The sequence below is a fragment of the Apium graveolens genome, chromosome 6 (genome assembly GCF_009905375.1).
Source record: "Apium graveolens cultivar Ventura chromosome 6, ASM990537v1, whole genome shotgun sequence".
Taxonomy (NCBI): domain Eukaryota; kingdom Viridiplantae; phylum Streptophyta; class Magnoliopsida; order Apiales; family Apiaceae; genus Apium; species Apium graveolens.
The window spans coordinates 273,869,809-273,893,001 of record NC_133652.1 but is presented as its reverse complement, the minus strand read 5'-3'; positions in this window follow the sequence as shown (position 1 = coordinate 273,893,001).

Genomic DNA, 23,193 nt, shown 5'->3' with positions numbered 1-23,193 from the left:
TCCTGGGGGTTTCTTTGATGTTCACCCCTCCCCTCACCACTCACACCCTGTTCACTTCCCTCAGGGTTAATGGTTGTTGTTACAACTGTTGTCTTTTGAGAAACAACAGAGGTGGTTTTCTTTGTCTTGGATTTTGAAAGTTTAGTTTTGGTGACCTTGGTAGAAATCTGTTGGGGCATTGTCACAGATTTCATGGCCACACTAGAAGATAAAGAAATAGAGGGGTTGGAAGAAGTAGGAGTTGTAAAAGCAATTACCTCACCTACCTGGGGTGCATTCATGATTGGTAAATACACCAATTGCACACTGCTGTTGAGATTCATTCTCAATAAATCTGCAAGAACTCTTTTCTCTTGTGCCCAGCACTTGAGTTTGTTATTCTCATTGATAATGACCAAACCTTCAGCAACATGGTTAGCCAATAACATAAAGAATCTAGCATAGTAGATGTTATTAGGTCTATTAGCTTTGTTACCTAATCTAGTACCTAATTCTAGCATCACATAGTTGCTAAAGTTAAAATACCTATCAGAAACAAGCATATAGAACATATTAACAAGAGATGAAGTTATGGCATCAAAATTACTAATTTTCCCAGAGAAAACCTTTATAAAGGCATCCCCAAGAAAACTCCATTCTTTCCTAAGGCCTTTTCGTCTAATACCCCCTAGATTAGCAGATTTAAGAGAGTAACCTATGGAATCTAACATGCTGGATACATCACTATCAGTGTGTGGTGTCATGGCATTGTTCTCAGGTAATTTAAAACATGCTTGTAAGTCATCACAGTTAATACAGTGATTTTTACCTTTGAGAGTGAAGGAGATAGTCATATCCATGGAGTTGAACTCAGCAGTTGTCCAAATCTCCTCAACTACTTCACAGAAAATCGTTGGGGCTTCCAGCATTGCATAGCTAAGTTTACAGTTTTTGATGAAGTCCATCATTTTGTGATAATCTGAGTGGGCTTCATTCTTTTCTACCAGAGCTATGAAATTGTTCTTCTCGTAGATGAACCCAGATTGAGACATAATCTTCACGACTGGTGCCATTGTTGTGAGTAGAAATTGCAGAGAATAACTTGAAGGTTTTGCAGAGAGAAAATGGTAAATGCTTGAAATTCTAAGAAAGCGTAAAGTAATAATGAACAATCAGAAGGGCTTATATGCTTTCAAAGAAAAAGAAATAAATAAAGGATTAATCAATAAATATGTGTTAGTGAATTTCAGCCGTTTAAGAATAAACTGTAAGTATTCTAAAAACTACCTTTAAAACCAATACATACAGATGTATGTATGGTATCAACGGTTAAGAAAATAGAATCAACGGCTGTGAAACACCTCAAACGACTGATGTGACATTTCAACGGATAATGTAAATTGTCATCCGTTGAAAGGTACTTCAGTTTTATCCGTTGACGGATAAAAGTTCCAGAAATATACTTGTCTTTCAACGGATAATGAATATCCGTTGATAGAGCAATTTTGACTTTCAACGGATAGGGAACATCCGTTGATGGAATAAACTTTGTTGAAAGTCAAATTTGTTCTAGCAACTAATATATTTCAGGCTTCACTCAAATTGCAATAGGGACATGAATTTTAAGAGAAATTAAGCATACCTAGCTCACTTACTAATCTTGTGAATGTTGATTCATCAAGTGGCTTGGTAAATATGTCTGCAATTTGTTGTTCACTTGGAACAAAATGTAGTTCCACTATACCATTCATGACATGTTCCCTAATGAAGTGGTACTTAATGTCAATGTGCTTGGTTCTAGAGTGCTGCACAGGATTCTCTGTTATGGCTATGGCACTTGTGTTGTCACAAAAGATAGGAATTCTATCAACATGAAGTCCATAATCAAGGAGTTGATTCCTCATCCATAATATTTGAGAGCAGCAACTTCCAGCAGCAATATATTCAGCCTCAGCTGTAGAAGTAGAGACTGAATTTTGCTTTTTACTGAACCATGATACAAGCTTGTTTCCCAGGAATTGGCAGGAACCTGTTGTACTTTTCCTGTCTATTTTGCAACCTGCATAGTCTGCATCTGAATAACCAATTAGATCAAAGCCAGATTCTCTAGGATACCAAATACCTAAATTTGGAGTACCCTTGAGATATCTGAAAATCCTTTTGATAGCAATTAAGTGAGACTCTTTAGGATCAGCTTGAAATCTGGCACATAGACATGTAGCAAACATTATATCTGGTCTACTAGCAGTTAAATATAAAAGTGAACCAACCATGCCTCTGCAACTTGTAATATCCACAGACTTTTCAGTCTTATTTAATTCAAGTTTGGTGGCAGTGGCCATGGGAGTTTTTGCAGATGAACATTCTATTAAGTCAAACTTCTTTAAAAGATCATGAATGTATTTAGTTTGACTAATGAAAATTCCATCACTAACTTGTTTAACTTGCAAGCCAAGAAAATAGGTTAGTTCTCCCATTAGACTCATTTCATATTTACTTTGCATTAGCTTAGCAAACTTTTTGCAAAGTTTTTCATCTTTAGAACCAAATATTATGTCATCTACATAAATTTGAACAAGTATACTAGAGCCATTAACATTCCTAAAGAAGAGAGTTTTATCAACAGTACCTCTAGTGAAGTGATTCTCCAAAAGGAATTTTGATAGAGTTTCATACCAGGCTCTAGGTGCTTGCTTCAGTCCATAGAGTGCTTTCAACAGATAATACACATAGTCTGGAAAATTTGGATCTTCAAATCCTGGAGGTTGACTTACATAGACTTCTTCCTCTAATTTCCCATTAAGAAATGCACTCTTGACATCCATTTGATAGACTTTGAAATTGGCATGGGCTGCATAGGCTAGAAAAATTCTGATGGCTTCAAGTCTTGCAACAGGAGCATATGTCTCATCAAAATCTATTCCCTCTTGTTGAGAGTAGCCTTTAGCAACCAATCTGGCTTTATTCCTTATGACAATGCCATTTTCATCCATCTTGTTTCTGAATACCCATTTTGTGTCAATAGGACTCTTGTTCTTTGGCTTGGGTACCAGCTTCCATACTTGGTTTCTCTCAAATTGGTTCAGCTCTTCCTGCATAGCTAATATCCAATCTGGATCCAATAAGGCTTCTTCCACTTTCTTAGGTTCCTCCTTAGACAGAAAACTACTATACAGACATTCATCTTGAGTAGCTTTTCTTGTTTGCACTTTAGATGATGCATCACCAATGATCAGTTCAAAGGGATGATTCTTGGTCCATTTCCTTTGAGGTGGAAGATGAGCTCTAGATGAGGTGGTCTCAGTATTGTCATGATGTGAGACAGAGTGTTGATTAGTTGAAACTCCCCCTGAGTTGTTGGTACCTTGCAGGGGACTTGGAGTTCCATCAGTTGATGATGTAAATTGATTATCCGTTGATGAGCTATGATCAACGGATGCTTCATTATGTACTTCAACGGATGATGCACAATGTCTTTCAACGGATGCTGAATTTTGTGCATTATCCAGGGGCAAATTTTGTATCCCTTTTGAAGTGTCGTCTCCATCAATCTCTTCTTCACTATCATCACAATATATTTCAATATTGTCAAATTTGAGTCTCTCATAATGTCCCTCATCTGTTAGTCCATCAATCTTTTTATCATCAAACACAACATGCACAGATTCCATAACAATGTTGGTTCTTAGATTGTAGACCCTATAAGATTTTCCAGCTGAATAACCAACAAATATCCCTTCATCAGCCTTTGCATCAAACTTCCCTTTATGGTCAGATTGATTCCTCAGTATAAAACATTTACATCCAAAGACATGAAGAAAGTTTAGAGTTGGTTTTCTTCTCTTGAACAATTGATAAGGAGTCATGCCTTTAGCTTGATTGATCAAAGAAATATTCTGAGTAAAACAGGCACAATTAACAGCTTCAGCCCAGAAATAAGTTGGTAACTTTGATTCTTCAAGCATTGTTCTAGCAGCCTCAATTAAAGATCTGTTCTTTCTTTCAACAACCCCATTTTGCTGAGGTGTTCTTGGAGCTGAGAACTCATGCATGATTCCATTTTCTTCACAGAACAGCTTTAATGTCAAATTCTTGAACTCAGTTCCATTGTCACTCCTGATGTTTCTTACCTTCAAGTCAGGATGATTATTGACTTGCCTGATGTGATTGATAATGATTTCATTTGCTTCATCTTTTGATCCAAGAAAATAGACCCATGAAAACTTTGAGAAATCATCTACAATCACTAAGCAATATCTTTTTCTTGCAATTGACAAAACATTGACTGGTCCAAACAGATCCATATGTAGCAGCTGTAATGGTTCATCAATTGTTGTTTCAAGCTTCTTTTTGAATGATGTTTTCCTTTGTTTGCCTTTCTGACAAGCATCACACAACCCGTCCCTTGAGAATTCAACTAGAGGGATTCCTCTAACTAAGTCCTTTTTGACTAGATCATTCATTGTCTTGAAATTCAAATGGGATAGCTTCTTGTGCCATAGCCAACTCTCAACTGAACTTGCTTTGCTGAAGAGACAAGTAATGGATTCTGCATCTGTAGAGTTGAAATCAGCTATGTACACATTTCCTTTTCTAACTCCAGTTAGACCCACTTTGTTGTCTTTCTTACTGGTGACAACACAGGCTTCAGAATTGAAGGAAACTGTATTTCCTCTATCACATAGTTGACTGATGCTCAGTAAATTGTGCTTGAGACCATCAACTAATGCAACTTCTTCAATGATGACATTCCTTGTTGAAATCAAGCCATATCCCATAGTAAACCCTTTGCTGTCATCTCCAAAGGTTATGCTAGGGCCAGCTCTCTCTTTAAACTCTGTGAGCAGGGAGAAATCTCCAGTCATGTGTCTTGAACAACCACTGTCCAAGTACCATAGATTTCTTCTATTTTCCCGCACACCACAAAATCAATCAATTTGATTTTGGTACCCAAGTTTCCTTGGGTCCATTCTTGTTAGCCTTTCTCCTAGACTTCATTCCTCCTGCATCTTTAGACTTAGGTGAGTTTGAGTCAACCTTGGTCTTAGATGCAGTTGGTTGAGGTGTAGGGTTAGTCACAAAATCATCCAGCACATTTGTAGAATTATTAGGCATGGATTGTGCAAACATGTTATTCCACATAGGCATATTGTATGGCATTTGAGGCATACTAAATGCAGCAAGATAAGGATTGTTAAAATATGGCATGTTTGCAAAATGTGCATAAGGATTTTGTTGAGACATAACAGGCATAGCATGTAGAGGTGATACAGACATGTTAGGCATGGAAGAGGGTACAGTTATGGGAGATTTCTTAATAGATTTACAATTAGCAGATAGATGATTAACACTACTACAATGCACACAGCTTTTTCTAGGAGCATACCTATCAGGTGTGTAATTGTTATGTTTGTTAACTCCTACCTTCCCATTTCTGTTGGATTTCCTTTTGGGTTCCTTTTTATCCTCAACCATCTTGAGCCTATTGTTTAACTGTTCTAAGGTCATGTGCCCTACATTCACCTTTCTGACATCTTTGGATGTGCTTGCTTCTTCCTTGACAAAGTTCTTTGAAGTTGAACCAAACTTTTTGTTGAGTTTCTTTAGATTTTCTCTTTTGGAAACATCTGCCTGTTTTAATTGAGGAACCTTCAACGGATGCTCCTTTTCTTCCTTCAACGGATAACTTTCATCATCCGTTGATTCCACATCCGTTGACAGCCCATCAATTAATTCCAGTTTCTTTTTATTTTTCTCCCAGGCAGTTTCACAGAATGATTCAATTCCTTGGACTTTGGCAATTTGAGCACTTACATCCCTAGATGTTTTCCAGGCTTTAATCACCTCTTGCTCTTTCTCTAATTGATTGGAAAGTATTTCTACTTTCTTAACAGATTCAGCTAGTTCATTCTCAACAGATATACAATGCAATTTAGTTTTCTCTAGGTCAATCAACTTATTTTCTAACACAGTATTTCTATTACTTAAAAACAGATTGTTCTCCTTGATCCTACTATTTTCTTTAGCAAGAGATTTAAGAGACACACGCAAATGATACAATTCAGTAGACATGTCATTAAAAGCATCATTGCACTCTTCTTTAGTAAGCTGTGTTAAATCAGTAGTGATTACCTGATTGCTTGATGAACTAACTTCATTTTCTTCAGAATCAGCCATGAGAGCAAGGTTGACATATTCCACATCTTCATCCTCTTCATCTCCATCAGCTGCCCAGTCCTTTTCTTGAGTAATGAAAGCCCTTTCCTTCTGTTTGAGCAGATCAAAATATTTCTTTTTGTAATCTACCTGTTCAAATTTCTTCTTTTCAGAAGTTGGCTTTCTGCACTCGCTTGCAAAGTGTCCACTTATACCACAATTGAAACACTTGAACTTGGATTTGTCCACCATGTTCATGTGAGGTTTAGTGGCTCTAGTGTTTTTCTTGAATTTCATCTTTGCAAATCTCCTGGACAGAAATGCAAGATGCTCATCAATCCCATCTGAGTCATCTTGGCTGGAGTTGTCTTCATTTTCAACAACTTGCTCTTTTCCCTTGCTTGATTCCTGATTTCTTATACCATCTTTGGAGTTTGGTGTAGATCTCACAGTTTCTTTTCTGCATTTCCTCTCATTTTCAGCTACCAATGCAACTGAACTTCCTTTCTTTCTCCCCTTCTCCATTACCTCATCCTGTTCCAGCTCTAGTTCATAAGTCTTCAAGATTCCATATAATCTTTCAAGAGTGAAGTCCTTATAATCTTGAGAGTTTCTTAAGGAAACAGTCATGGGTTTCCATTCCTTTGGTAAGGATCTCAAAAATTTAAGATTTGAATCCTTCATCTGGTACACTCTACCATACAGCTTCAGTCCATTCAACAGCTTTTGGAATCTATTGAATGTGTCACTTAAAGATTCATTTTCTTCAAAATGAAAGTACTCATACTGTTGAATGAGAAGCTGCATTTTGTTTTCTCTCACTTGTTCTGTACCTTCACACAGCAGCTGAACTGTGTCCCAAACCTCTTTGGCAGTTGTGCAATTTATCACATTATCAAACATATCCTTGTCAAGACCATTAAACAAAATGTTCATAGCCTTTTTATCCTTGTGGACTTCTTCTGTGTCTTCCATTGTCCATTCTGCTCTAGGTTTTGGAATGGATTGACCAACAGCAACTGTGGCCGTAGCAACTGTGGCTACTTTGTGGGGAATGTGAGGACCATTCTCAATGCAGTTTACATAACATTCATCTTGGGAGAGTAGATGAAGATGCATTTTCACCTTCCAATGGTGATAGCTATCTTTGTCAAGAACTGGGATCTTTACTCCAATATCCTTCTTACTCATCTTTGTTAGATTCCAAGATCTTTAAACTCTTTGTGTGCCAAGAGCTTGCTCTGATACCAATTATTATTCCTAGAGGACTAACAATGAGATTTACAGAAGGGGGGTTGAATGTAAATCTCAAAACTTTTTCAAGTTTTGAGCAGTTTATGAAAGCAGTGTGTTCAAGATGAACAAGTGTGTGAATTGCTTTGAGCTAATGCAGACAGATATATATTCAAACACAAATGTAAAGAACACAACAAACTTTAAAACTTTTCTGGTGGATTTGTTGTTCCACCAGAGATGGTATATTAGAAAATCTGTGATTCAACAATGTTGATCACAGCTGCATCCTAGTACAAACTAGATGAATTTTCTCTCAAGATATTTCTAAACAGCTCTGGAAAAACTCTCTCTAATTACTAGCTTCTTCTTGGTTTATATATTACCAAGTGTACAAGTGAAAAACAATATAAAATTACAGTAGTAAAATAAGTTCTTCACTTGCTTCTTTTCCTGTTCACTCAAGTACTTTGTTGACTATTGCATCCTTGTACTTAAGAAGAACGGCTGCTTTTTCTGTTGATCCTGAAATTCGGCTACCACATCTCAGTTGTCTCTGTCAACCCATGTGCCTCTGTTTGTAGGTACAACTACCACTTATCAACGGCTAATCATCAGAACATCCGTTGAAGCTTTCATCCGTTGATGCATTCATCCGTTGAAGGATGTTATCCGTTGAAGCTTTCATCCGTTGATGTATTTATCCGTTGAAGCTTTGGAGACATCCGTTGAAGGATGTTATCCGATGATGAATTTATCCGTTGAAGCTTTGGAGACATCCGTTGAAGCTTAGCTTCTCATCCGTTGAAGGTCTTTAAGTCATCCGTTGATACCATTTCATTTATACAAAATTACAAGGCATGAAATATTTACAATTGGCCTTCCTATCTGCATATCATCTAGTAGTCAACATGACTCATAGTTTCTCTCAACTTCTAAGAATTACATTTTAAATACAAAGACTGAAATATGCTACAACACTAGACTTATTTCTAAGTAAAGCTACACCATCAACGGATAGCCAAGGTGGTCTTATCCGTTGAGGCTACAGACACTAAATTTCTACTTAAGTGTTTTGTTAAACACATCATCACACTAATGCACATACATTCCTAACAGTTGGTATTCAAGTACAAAGGAGGAAGAGAGATTCAGTGGCCTCTTCACAGGATACTTCAAGAAAGCCAAGCTGTGTTGATCAAAGTCTATTCATCCTTCAAGAAAAACTTTGGGTTTAATGTAACTGTAAGAAGATTAGTATTGAAGAAGATTGAAGAGCTAAGGAGTGTTAGAGCCAAAGATGCACTACCCAAAACTCTTAACATCCCATACACAGGGAGAAGAGTGCATCTAAGGCCCTACTGGCTGATGGAATTCATGGATGACAAGGGTGTGAGAAGATTCTTCAGATTAGAAGACCAATTGAGTATCTCTAGCAATGAGACTCTCTTGGAAATGCAAGAAATGTTAGATCTCTCAGAATCTGATTAATTAGAATTCCACAGACAGCTCCAGAATCAAATTGAAGAAAACAACAGAAAGCTTGGAAGAAGATCCAGACCTTCAAGAAACTAGAAAAATCTGCTCAGGCTAGAGGAGCATCTTGAACTGACTGTGAGCCAAACCTTGTATATCCTGTTTAAATTGAAGCACTCTCAGTTTTATCTACTTATCTTTAAAGATATATGTTTATGATGTTTTGTTATCATCAAGTATCTCTGAATTTATGGCTAAAATTCCAGTAGACATAAATTGGGGGAGATTGTTGTGAATATGTTGTGTACTTGATGATTACCTAAACAAAACATCTAAGTAAATTTTACTTAGTGAAATAATGTAGCACTCGACGGATAAGAATTATAGTCCCGACGGATAACTCGTTTTAGTCCCGACGGATGAGTAACTTATTATCCATCGAGTGAGTAGCTTATGTAATAATAAGTTTGTAGCACAGTGTTGTATGCACCTTTGTATAGAATCTGTAGTAGTATATAAGTCATGTTGACTTTAACTAGATATGCAGAATAGGCTGATTAACTGTACATAAGCAATGTCTTGTAATTCTGTATAAGTGAAATGAAGTCAAGTGCCAAAATAGCTATCAACGGATACTTAACAAAGCTTCGACGGATGATCAAATGACTTTCAACGGATGTTTAAAATAGCAGTCGACGGATGATCAAGTAAGTCATCAACGGATGATCTGAAAGTCGACGGATGATCATATCAAGATTCAAACATCAATTGAACAGTGAAAGCTGACACACAGCCGTCGAGTTGGATACAAACACACTGTGGAAGCCCATTGTAATAGAGGACGAAAAGCAGCAAAGATCAAGACTGTTAGATTTTATATTTATTCAGTTCTTTTGACTTTGTAATCTTGGTAATATATAAACCAAGAGAGTAGCAAATAGAAAAACAACTAAGAGAGCTAAGAAACAAACACAGAGAAATCTTTGTAAGCACTATCTTTAGCATTTCATGTGTTCTTAGTAGTTCTATTTTGTATAAGCAACTGTGAGCATTTCTGCACACAGAGTCCTCTCGATATATTAAATATATCTCTGGTGGAATTGTTTAAATCCACCAGAAAGTTTTTAAAGAATCTTGTTTTTAATTACTCTTGTTTTGATTCATTAGAGTTTATATTCCGCATTGTTCTAATCAAAACAAATATATCTATAATCTAGTTGAACATTTTTATTTCAAGAAAAAGTTCAAGAATTCCATTCAACCCCTCTTCTGTAATTCTTGCTATATTGTTAAGGGACTAACATGCCCTATTCTCCTCAAAATTTCAAAGGCTCCTATGAATCTGGGACTCAGCTTCCCTTTCTTTCCAAGTCTCATCACTCCTTTCCACGGAGATACCTTCAATAGCACAGAATCTCCTACTTCATATTCTCTATCCTTTCTGGTCTGGTCGGCGTACTTCTTTTGTCTGTCCTGGGCTGCTACAAGTCTTTTCCTGATGAGTCCTACCATTTCTCTGGTCTGCTGAACTAACTCTGGTCCTAATATCTTGTGTTCTCCAACTTCGACCAACACAGGGGAAAGCGACATCTTCTTCCATAAAGAGCTTCATACGGGGGCATTCCTATGCTAGCGTGATAGCTATTGTTGTAAGCAAATTCGATCAGGGGTAAGTGGTCATCCCAATTTCCTTTAAAATCAATGGCACACACTTGTAGCATATCTTTTAGGGTCTGAATAGTCCTTTCGCTTTGTCCATAAATCTGGGGATGGTAGGCGGTACTCATGTTTAGTGTGGTGCCTACGCATTCCTGGAAGTTTCTCCAAAATCGGGAATTAAACCTTGGGTCTCTATCTGACACTATGGCTACCGGGACGCCGTGTCTAACTACAATTTCCTTCAAGTAAATATCCATCAACTTGTCTATGGTGTATCTTTCGTTGATTGGTAGGAAGTGTGCGGACTTGGTCAATCTATCTATGATAACCCATTTGGCATCGTTATTGGTTTTTGTTCTTGGTAAGCCTGTCACAAAATCCATGGCTATATGCTCCCATTTCCATTCCGGAATTTCCAGGGGTCGTAATAGTCCACTAGGTCGCTGATGTTCAGCCTTCACTCTCTGGCATGTCAAGCACTTGCTGACCCATTCTGCCACTTCTCTTTTCATGTTAGGCCACCAATAATATTCCTTAAGGTCACGGTACATTTTCGTACTTCCTGGGTGGATTGAATATCTAGAGTTGTGCCCTTCGTGCAGTAGCTCATCCTTTAACTCTTGCACATTTGGAATCCAAATTCGGGACGCATACCTCATGATCCCTTTCTCTTCCTTCTCGCATCTCACTTCCTCACCGGTCAATGTTTCTCTTTCTTCACTCATCTTCTTTTCTTGACATACTCATATCTTTTCGGTTAGTTCCGGCACTAGCTTAATATCAAATAATCCTTCCGTTCTCTTACCGGTCATCCTCACGTCAATTTCCATCTTTTCAAATTCTTTAATTAACTCCTTTTATGTCATTATCATCTTGAGTCTTTCCTTCCTACTAAGGGCGTCATCCACCACATTGGCTTTACCCGGGTGATACAAAATTTTACAGTCGTAGTCTTTTATCAACTCTAACCATCTCCTTTGTCTCATGTTCAGTTCCTTCGAGTGAAAATATATTTGAGGCTTTTATGGTCAGTGTAGATCTCGCATTTCTTACTGTACAGGTAGTGTCTCCAAATTTTCAGGGCAAACACTCCGGCTGCTAATTCTAGATCATGCGTAGGGTATCTACTCTCATATTCCTTCAATTTTCGAGAGGCATACGCTATAACTTTTCCGTGCTGCATTAGTACACATCCTAATCCTTTAAGCGATGCGTCGCTGTATATCACAAACTCTCCCTTTCCATCGGGAAGAGCGAGTACTGGTGCTGACACCAGCCTCCTTTTCAGCTCTTGAAAACTTTCCTCACATTTCTCTATCCATACAAACTTTTCTGTCTTCCGGGTAAGTCTAGTCAGTAGACCGGCTATCTTAGCAAAATCTTGCACGAATCTTCGGTAATATCCTGCTAAACCCACGAAACTCCTAACCTCTGTTGGGGTAGTTGGTCTTTCCTAATTGGATACGGCCTCTATCTTGGCAGGGTCAACTAAAACTCCTTTGCTACTCACCACATGTCCTAAAAACTGAACTTCTCTCAACCAAAACTCGTACTTCGAGAACTTGGCATACAATTTCTCATTCCTCAAAATTTCTAAGACTATCCTCAAATGTTCTGCATGTTCTTGCTCTGTCTTTGAGTAGATCAGAATATCGTCTATAAAAACTATCACACATATATCCAGGTACTTTTTGAACACTCTGTTCATCAAATCCATAAAGGTTGCGGGTGTATTGGTTAACCCAAACGACATGACTAAGAACTCATAGTGTCCATACCTAGTGCAAAAAGCAGTCTTCGGTATATCTTCCGGTTTGATTTTCAACTGGTGATATCCTGTCCTCAAATCTATTTTGGAAAAATGTACGGCTCCCTTGAGTTGGTCGAATAGGTCATCAATCCTGGGGAGAGGGTACATATTCTTAATAGTCAGCTTATTCAGCTCTCGATAATCTATGCATAATCTCATACTGCCGTTCTTTTTCTTTACAAACAGTACTGGCACTCCCCATGGCGACACACTGGTCTTATCATTCCATTATCTAATAACTCTTGCAGTTGAGAAGCTAGTTTCTTCATCTCAACTGGGGCTAGCCTATATGGGGCCTTGGATACTGGTGTCATTCCTGGTGCTAATTCTATCGCGAATTCTATTTCTCGGTCACGTGGCAATCTTAGTAAGTTCTCTGGAAATACATCCTCGAATTCGTTTACTACAGGTATGTCCTGTATATTAGGGACTTCCTTCTTGGTATCTACCACATAAGTCAAATAGGCCTTGTTACCTTTCCTTAATAATCTTTTTGCCTGTAGTATGGTTAGAATTTTCTGGTTCTGTCGTTGACCTTTAAACACTACTTCTTTTTCATTCTGCACTTTTATCTTTACTTCCTTCCGTTCACAATCTATTTGCGCTCCGTTACTGGATAACCAATCCATTCCTAAGATTACATCAAATTCTCCTAACGCAAATGGGATTAGGTCAACCTCGAAGATCTTCCCTTATAATTTCAACTTGCACTTAGGGTGTACTTGATTTACAGGAATTATTTCTTTGTTTGCTATTTCCACTCGTAATATCTCACGTAAGGGTCTGGCATTAAGTTTTAACTTTTTAGAAAAATCTTGAGATATAAAAGACTTGGTTGCTCCAGAATCAAATAGGACATTTGCATGTTCGGAATTTAACAAAAGGGTATCTGCTATCATGTCGGTGTTTCGGACAGCATCCTGAATAGTCATGTTGAAGGTCCTAGCAGCTGGGGGTTGGTTGGATGCAGCTCTGCTCATACCTGAGGTTGGGGGCTTCATTGTCGGGCAATCCTTCCTCATATGTCCTACTTTCCCACATTGGAAACATGTCTTGCCATATTGGGGACAATTGTTGTGTATATGTTGTGTACTTGATGATTTCATAAACAAAACACCTTGGTAGATTTTACTTAGTGAAATAATGTAACACTCGACAGATAAGGATTATAGTCCCGACGGATGACTCAATATAGTCCCGACAGATGATAACTTATTATTTATCGAGTGAGTAGCTTATGTAACAATAAGTCTGTAGCACATTTCTGCATACACATTGTTTAGAATCTGTAGTAGTATTTGAGTCATGACTGACTTTAACTAGATATGCAGAATAGGTTGATTAATTGTACATAGATGATGTCTTATAATTCTGCATAAGTGAAATGAAGTCAAGTACATGATTGCTACCCGGCGGATAAACAACAATGCACTCGATGGATGATCAACAACCCGACGGATGATTAGTAACTCGATGGATGATCATGAACCCAACGGATAAAGAATTCAAACATATGTTGACCGTGACAACACAGTCACATGTGTCGAGTGGAGGCAAATGGAATGTGGTAGCCTATTCAACTGGGTTTTTGAGAACAAAGGAACATTGTCATTTCCATGCTATTGTGAAGATATTCAAAGATGCTGGAATAGAGTAATGAAGTAACATTGTAATAGACTAGATAGTTTTTATTTTATTATCTTGTCTTATTGCTTTGTAATCTTGGTGATATATAAACCAAGAAGCAGCAAATAGAAGAGAACCTGAAAAATAAGCAAAGAAACATTTGCAAGCAGAATTCTTAGCATTTCTCTACATCCTTAGTTGTTCAATATTTGTAAGCAGCTGTGAGCTTTTTGCACACAGAGTTCTCTCGATATATATTATATATCTCTGGTGGAATCATTCAAATCCACCAGAATGTTTTTAAAGACTCTTGTTTTTAATTACTTGTGTTTTGATTCATATATGTAACTATTCCGCATTGTGCTAATCAATCCACACTTATATATATATTCGAGTTAGAAAATTTTTAATCAAGAAACAGTTTCAAGAATTCCATTCAACCCCCTTTCTGTAATTCTTATTATATTGTTAAGGGACTGACAATTGGTATCGGAGCAAGCTCTTAAGAAACAAAGAGTTTAAAGATCAAAACAATAAAGCAAGATGAACAAGAAGGATGTTGGAGTCAAGATTCATTTTTTGCATAAAGATAATTACCATCATTGGAAGGTAAAGATGCATCTTCATTTGCTTTCTCAAGATGAGGCCTATGTGAACTGCATAGAAAGAGGCCCTCATATACCAATGAGAGCTGCAACTGGGAATGAGCCATATGTCCCCAAGCCAAGGCATGAATGGTCTGATCCTGACATTGAACAAGTCAGGAAGGATAAAAAGGCCATGAATATTCTGTTCAATGGAGTTGATGGTGATATGTTTGACAACATCATCAATTACAAAACTGCTAAAGATGTTTGAGACACTATACAGATTATATGTGATGGCACTGAGCAAGTCAGAGAAAATAAGATGCAAATACTGATTCAGCAATATGAGCATTTTCATAGTGAAGAAAGTGAGTCACTCACTAACATTTTTAGTAGGTTTCAAAAACTGCTAAATGCTCTAAAGTTGCATGGAAGGGTCTATCAGACAAAAGACTCCAATCTGAAATTCCTTAGATCTCTTCCAAAGGAATGGAAACCAATGACAGTCTCATTAAGAAACTCACAAGATTATAAGAAGTTTACTTTGGAGAGACTATGTGGCGCCCTGCAAACCCGGGTCAGAAGTTTGGGGTCCACAACACAACACAATATATCAACCTGAATAAGAAAGATTATTTATAATGACCCTGCTTCACAAAACCACGGATCACAACAGGTTAAAGTATGAAAACAAGCCACAACCTTATTTATTACATCGTACCAAATCCCAACTAATTTAACTTACAATTGATAATAAAATCATTCTTACAACCTTGTTATCTCACTATTGCCAATAGCTCCTGTTAGCTCGATCAATCATAGTCTGGAATCCTAGCTCGAACATTGAACTGGGAAACCTTGCTAACAACCATATCCTTCTTAACTGTAGAATATATAAAAAGATTTGCAAGAGTGAGCTAACTAGCTCAGCAAGTCATATTATCAATAACTGAGGTTAAACAATAATAAATGAGATGATTCAAAAGAATCAAGTTTCTTGTTAAACAACCAATAGAATTGGACATTCATTTTAAGTTTCTAAAACCAAGGTTAGGCTGCTGATCAGTCACGCACTAACCCCGAGCAAAACACATAGCATTGCTCTGACTACTGGATCCAAGGCAAACATTGGCCTACTTTGACCATCGATATGGTCTGACCACGAATCTGGTCCATATAAAGAAAACTATCCAATTCTAAACAGTTCAATATGATAAACAATAGAATTCAATAAAACCAGATCATAATCAGTAACAATAAAACATGTGTATGAAAGCATGGTGAAAATTCATGGATACCGAAAGGGTATGCCAAAGTTCATAAAAGAAGTGGCCTCCAGCCAGTAGGATAATCGGGTATTAGATGAACAGTGTTTTTACAAAGTTTTTGTGCTTTAAAATCACAAGGTATGGTTAAGTATAAAAGTTTCTGTATATATAAACAATTTTGTTCCAGTGTTTGGTATATGATGGATACATATTTGTGGAGTAGTATCGTATTTGTGTGGTTTAATATTTGGTAAATCCACAAGAAATGGTTCACAAGAATAAGGCTTACGGCTCAAAGATCAAATGATGTGGCTCGGGTTCAAGGCTGGAGGATTCAAAGTATTTCCAATATAAAACAAAGCTATTTTGAGTATTAACAATAGGTCACAAGAGAATTTAGAAATATTTGCAATAAATGTCGGGAAAGGTTTAGAAGTACTTGCTTTATCATAATCGATTTCAACTTCACTTGTACTTGTCTAATGACCTCTTTCAACAATCACTCGTCGGCTTCTTCTATACCTCGCTTCTATCCTCTGATCACTTGCTGTATTTTCTACATGTAAATTCTATTTTCTGATCACCTGCTTCTCTTTCTTACGCCTTGCTTACTCTGCTAGACATCATAAGTATCTGTCAATATTCCACTCATACGATTCTGTTCAACACATACTTCTATCCACCCTTCGTTTCACCTAAATCCGATTAACGGATCAAAAGTTATGCTATAAACAAGTAATCACCGAATATATAGACCGACAGTCAATAATTCATCACATAATCAATGACATATCATTTATAAAGACATTTCGGGTCATAAATAGGCTTTTTGGTATTTAAAATGATTTTTAAAATATTTTTCAGAATTAAAACGAGTCGTTGGATCAATTTCGGAATAATAAACAGGGTTCGGTTGGCCAATTCTGGCTCCGAAACAATTTTAGAATAATTATCGAGCCTTGAAAATAATTTAAAATAATATTTTAAAGCTCGAAACTATTTTTCGGAATTTTAAAATCATTTTTAAATAATTAAATCTAATTAAATAATTAACTAAAATCAATTAATAATTAATTAAATGAATTAATCAATTAATTTTCGAACTAATTGACCAATTAATCAATTAATCATTAATTAAAATTAATTAACTAATTAATTCAGATTTATTTTTGAATTAAAAATAATTTCTGGAATTAAAATAATAATTTCTAGAATTTTTAGAAATTAAAAACCAATTTTGGAAATGAATTTATAAAAGAAATCTGATTTTTAAAAGTTTTTGAAACAGAAATCCAATTTCTGCAAAGCTGGGAACCCTTGGGGGGCTAAACTGTAAAAACAGGAGTTAAAATTTGATTTTGCAAAATTTTGGATCAAAACCGGGTTAAACCGGGTCAGAAATCCGGGTTGATGGATCAGGAAACGGGTCAGGCCAACGAAGAACACCACCGGGTGTTCCCAGATTCCGGCGAACAAGAATTTTCCAGCCAGCCAAATTCGTGGCCAAAACCGAATCGTTGGATACGATTCTTTACTCCAGTCAATTCCCCTTCCCTGCAACAACTCAGAAAGAACCCTGTTGTCTACCCCTAACCTCCAGATATCGTTCTCCGGCCAAACGGCCATTAACTCCGGCGAGAACTTCAAACAACAACTCCGTACTTTCCAGGAATCGTTTGTAAGATATAAATACATGGTTCGATTGCAAATTTGACAAGGAACACAAAGAACCCATCCAGATCAACTGAGAACCCCTAACAAAGATTTCCCCAAATCGAATTGAAAACATTCAAAGTAATATAAACCCTAATTATACAATTCGAGAATCAAACCCTAATTTGAACATGTTATTGAACTCCAAATTTGAAGTATAATATACCAAAATGATCTGGAAAACAAGCTCTACAACATACAATCATCAAATCATTCAAACAACCATCCGTACAAAAATTCATAGTTTAAATACCAAGAAATTCGATTATAAATAATTAAATATAAAATCACCTGATGTTTCTGGGTTGTAATTGATGGAAGATTTGGATTCTAGATTTCAATAGCTTCATTTTGAGTATATGTACGCCAAAATCGGATATCGATAACGCCTCCGAATTTGTGTTTGATTATGAAGAACATAATATAATTATAGTATTTTCTCTGTAAAAATTCTGTAAATACTGTTTGCAAATGATTTCCGGTATAAAATAAAATACGGTAAAGGCTATTTATAATTATGGGAAATTAGTATCCCGTTGGATCATTCCGGATATAAAACGGTACGTTTACTTATAAAAACTGATCCAAACGGTATCGGTTTTCGGGATAATTATCCAAATCAGTACAATTTGTACTGCGGTCTTGGTCTCAGCGCCTGGTTACACGTATTACGAAGTGATAATTGGGATAGTTTAATAAAAAGCTCCCGTTTATCGAAAATACGGGTTTTATTGATTTACCGAAACGAATATTGTATCGAAAATATTGCGCCGGGACCCGCGCAGGACAAACCGTACGCCGGATCGAAAAAGACGAAACATGGAATATGCTCGGAATATTACAATTATGTTAGGAAGGAGTTCTCGGAAGAGTTTCGGGTTCCAAAAACGTAACAACGACTGACGTTGGTTGGTTCCCGTTTTATAAAAATAGATTTTAAATTCCCGGAAAAAGATTTTATAAATTTCATATGATCCTTATAAATCCATAAATCAACATAAAAATAATTAGGAAGATATGACAATTATCTATATTTTATTTTGAACATATAAAAATTAAGATACTCAATTGATATCATTTTTAAACATCCAAACACATTTAACACTTAACAAATAATTCACAAAATAGATACTGAACATGCATAATAATTATTTATTAGCAAAAATAATTACACGATATATCCCGGATGTTACAGACTATATGGCATCCTGAAAACTTATGAGCTTGAAATAGAGTAAGATGAGAGGATGGAGAGAGGAAAGAAGAAAAGAGGATCCATTGCACTAGTTTCTGAGTTGGAAAAAGAGAAGGAAGTGAAGATGGAAGATGTTGAGTCAACTTCAAGGGTTTGTGAAAGCAAGGGCAAGGGGCTGGTAGCTGAAAATGAAGATTCTTTGAGCCAAGATGACATGGAGGACATTGATGAACACCTAGCATTTCTTTCCAGAAGATTTTCCAAGCTCAAGTTCAAGAAGAACTTTGGAGCAGCCAAGCCAAATAGAAACATGGTGGATAAATCAAAATTTAAATATTTCAAATGTGGCTTGGCAGGGCATTTTGCCAGTGAGTGTAGAAAGTCAGATTCCAGCAAGAAAAATCTTGAGCCTGTGGATTATAAGCAAAAATACTTTGAACTACTCAAACAAAAGGAAAGGGCTTTCATTACACAAGAAAATGACTAGGCAGCAGATGGTCTGGATGAAGATGAAGATGTCAGCTATGTCAATCTAGCCCTAATGGCCAAGTCTGATGAAACAGAAACAAGTTCTTCAAGTAATCAGGTAATTAGCACAAACCTTGCACATTTAACTAAAGCTGAGTGTAATGATGCTATAAATGACATGTCTATAGAGTTATATCATTTGCGTGTTACACTTAAGTCTCTTACTAAAGAAAATGCTAAAATCAAAGAAAATAATTTGTTTTTAAGTGAGAGGAATAATGTGCTTGAGTCTCAGTTCATTGATTTTGAAAAGTTAAGAATTGAGTGTAAGATTGCCAAGGAGGAATTAACTGAGTCCTTGAAGAAAAAAAAATTAAAGAAGCAGCTCGAGCGTGAACAAGAGGTGATTAAGGCATGGAAAACATCTAGAGATGTCCATGCTCAAATCACCAAAGTTCAAGGAATCGAGTCCTTCTGTGATGCAGCCTGGAAAAAGAACAAAGAGAAACTAGAACCAAATTTGGTGGATGGAGTGCTAACAGATGTAGACTCGACGAATGATGAGGATCATCCGTCGGATAACAAAAAGGGTTATCCGTCGAATGATGAAAATCCTCATCCGTCGGCTGTGAGCAAGCCTATCAGTAAAGCCAAACTTGTTAAGCTGAATGAGAAGTATGGATCTGTTTCCAAGAACTTTGTTTCAGGAGAATCGAGTCAAGCTAAGAAAGGGAAAAAGGCTAATGTTGGTCACATGACTGTTAAATAGTTAAGTGACAGACTTGAAAAGATTGAGGTGAAAACAGAGACTAAAAAGAAAAATAACAGAAATGGTAAAGTAGGGATTAACAAACACAATAACTACACACCTGATAAATATGCTCCTAGAATAATCTGTGTCAAGTGTGGTAGTGTAAATCATTTATCTGTTAATTGCAAATCTGTCATGCCTATTTCCATGTCTGTGCCACCTCACTTTCCCAACATGAATGACCTGCCTCCCATGCCTATGAATGCTATGTCTACACAGAATATGAATGCACAGTTTGCTAATATGCCATTTGCACCTAATCCTTATTATGCTGCATTTAGTATGACTCAAATTCCATTTAGCATGCCTTACTGGAATAACATGTTTACTAATAGCATGTCATTTCCTGTTAATCATAATATGCATGATAATTATGTTGCAATGAATGGTTTCAAAGGCCCAACTCAAATGACTAAGAATGAATCTAAAATTCCCAAGTCAAATAAGATAAAGCCTAAGAAACAGAAAAAGAAAGCTAACAAGGCAGGACCCAAGGAAACTTGGGTACCAAAATCAACTTGATTTGATTTTGATGTGTGCAGGGAAACAGAAAGAATCTTTGGTACTTGGATAGTGGTTGTTCAAGACACATGACTGGTGATTCTACCCTGCTCACAGAGTTTAAGGAGAGAGCTGGCCCAAGTATTACTTTTGGAGATGACAGCAAGGGTTATACTGTGGGATATGGCTTGATTTCAAAGGACAATGTCATCATTGAGGAGGTTGCCTTAGTGGATGGTCTCAAACATAATTTGTTGAGCATCAGCCAGCTTTGTGAGAAAGGCAATTCAGTAACCTTCAACTCAGAAGCCTGTGTTGTGACTAACAAAAGAAGCAACAAAGTGGTTCTCACTGGTGTGAGAAAAGGAAATGTGTACCTAGCTGATTTCAACTCATCTAATGCAGAATCTGTTACTTGTCTTCTCAGTAAAGAAAGTCAGGATGAAAGTTGGCTATAGCATAAGAAGTTGTCCCATTTTAACTTCAAGACCATGGATGAGCTAGTAAAGAAAGAACTGGTTAGAGGTATTCCTCTAGTGGAGTTTTCTAAGGATGGAATGTGTGATGCCTGCCAAAAAGGGATGCATATTAAAGCATCATTCAGGAAGAAACTTGATTCAATAATTGAAGAACCTTTGCAATTGCTACACATGGATTTGTTTGGACCAGTCAATGTGTTGTCCATCTCAAGGCAAAGATTTTTCCTAGTAATTGTAGATGATTTTTCAAAGTTCTCTTGGACATATTTCCTAAAGTCTAAATATGAGGCTAGTGAAATCATCATCATTCACATAAGGCAAGTCAATAATCATCCTGATTTCATATTTAGAAGAATCAGGAGTGACAATGGAACTGAGTTCAAGAATTCTATCATGAGAGCATTTTGTGAAGAAAATGGGATTCTGCATGAGTTTTCAGCAGCAAGAACTCCACAACAGAATGGAGTAATGGAAAGGAAGAACAGATCACTTATTGAAGCTGTCAGGACAATGCTTGAAGAATCTAAACTGCCAACATATTTCTGGGCTAAAGCTGTAAATACTGCAAGCTACACTCAGAATATTTCCCTGGTTAATCAAGCAAGATGCATGACTCCCTATCGATTGTTCAAGAATAAGAAGCCAACTCAAAACTTTCTTCATGTCTTTGGCTGCAAATGCTATATTCTGAGAAATCAAATTGATCAAAATGGAAAGTTTGATGCTAAAGCAGATGAAGGAATTTTTTTGGATATGCTGTTGGAAAAGCATATAGAGTCTACAATCTAAGAACCAACATTGTTGTGGAATCAATACATGTTGTGTTTGATGGTAAAAAGATTGAAGGACTGCAAGATGGAGATTACCATGAGAGCCTCAAATTTAACAATGTTGAGATAGTAAGTGATCACAGTGATGATGAAAGTGATCAAGAAACAATATCAAAGGATAATGCAGAAAAATCTACTACCAATGAAGCACCAAATTCAACATCTGTCGAGTTGCAAAATGCTTCATCCGTCGGGAGGCAATCTGCTTTATCCGTCGGGAGACAACTAGCTTCATCCGTCGGTACTCAAAATTCACAAACTCAAGGGGAGTCTCTAACAATCAAAACTCAATCACACATCAAGACAACAATGAGACCTCTTCATCTAGAGCTAATCTACCTCAATAAAGAAAATGGACAAAAGATCACTCCTTTGAGCTCATAATTGATGATGTATCTTCTAGAGTTCAAACAAGGAGAGCAACTCAAGAAGAATGACTATACAACAGCTTTCTTTCCAAGAAAGAACCAAAGAAGGTAGAAGAAGCTTTGTTGGATCCTGATTGGATTTTAGCTATGCAGGAGGAGCTAAAGCAATTTGAAAGGAATAATTTATGGAAGCTGGTACCCAAGCCTAAAGAAAAGAATCAAATAGACACCAAGTGGGTATTCAGAAACAAGATGGATGAAAATGGCATAGTAGTCAGGAATAAAGCTAGATTGGTTGCTAAGGGATATTGTTAACAAGAAGGAATAGATTTTGATGAAACATTTGCTCCTGTTGCAAGACTTGAAGCCATCAGAATCTTCTTAGCCTATGCAGCCCATGCCAATTTCAAGGTCTATCAAATGGATGTCAAGAGTGCCTTTCTAAATGGAGATTTGGAGGAGGAAGTCTATGTCAGTCAACCTCCTGGTTTTGAAGATCCAAATTTTCCAGAACATGTCTATTATCTTTTGAAAGCACTTTATGGACTGAAGCAAGCACCTAGAGCCTGGTATGACACAGGTATTGTACATAAAACTTTTAGAAAATCATTTCACAAGAGGTATTGTACATAAAACTTTATTCTTCAGAAATGTTAATGGCTCTAGTATACTTGTTCAAATTTATGTAGATGATATTATTTTTGGCTCTACAGATGAGAAACTTTGCAAAAAGTTTGCCAAATTGATGCAAAGTATGTATGAAATGAGTATGATGGGAGAACTAACCTACTTTCTTGGTTTATAAGTTAAGCAAGTTAGTGATGGAATATTCATTAGTCAAACTAAATATATTTTTGATCTTTTAAAGAAGTTTGATTTAATGGATTGCACATCTGCAAAAACTCTCATGGCTACCGCAACTAAGCTTGAATTAAACACTACTAAAAAGTCTGTGGATATTTCAAGTTATAGGGGCATGGTTGGCTCACTTCTGTACTTAACAACTAGTAGGCCATATATAATGTTTGCTATAT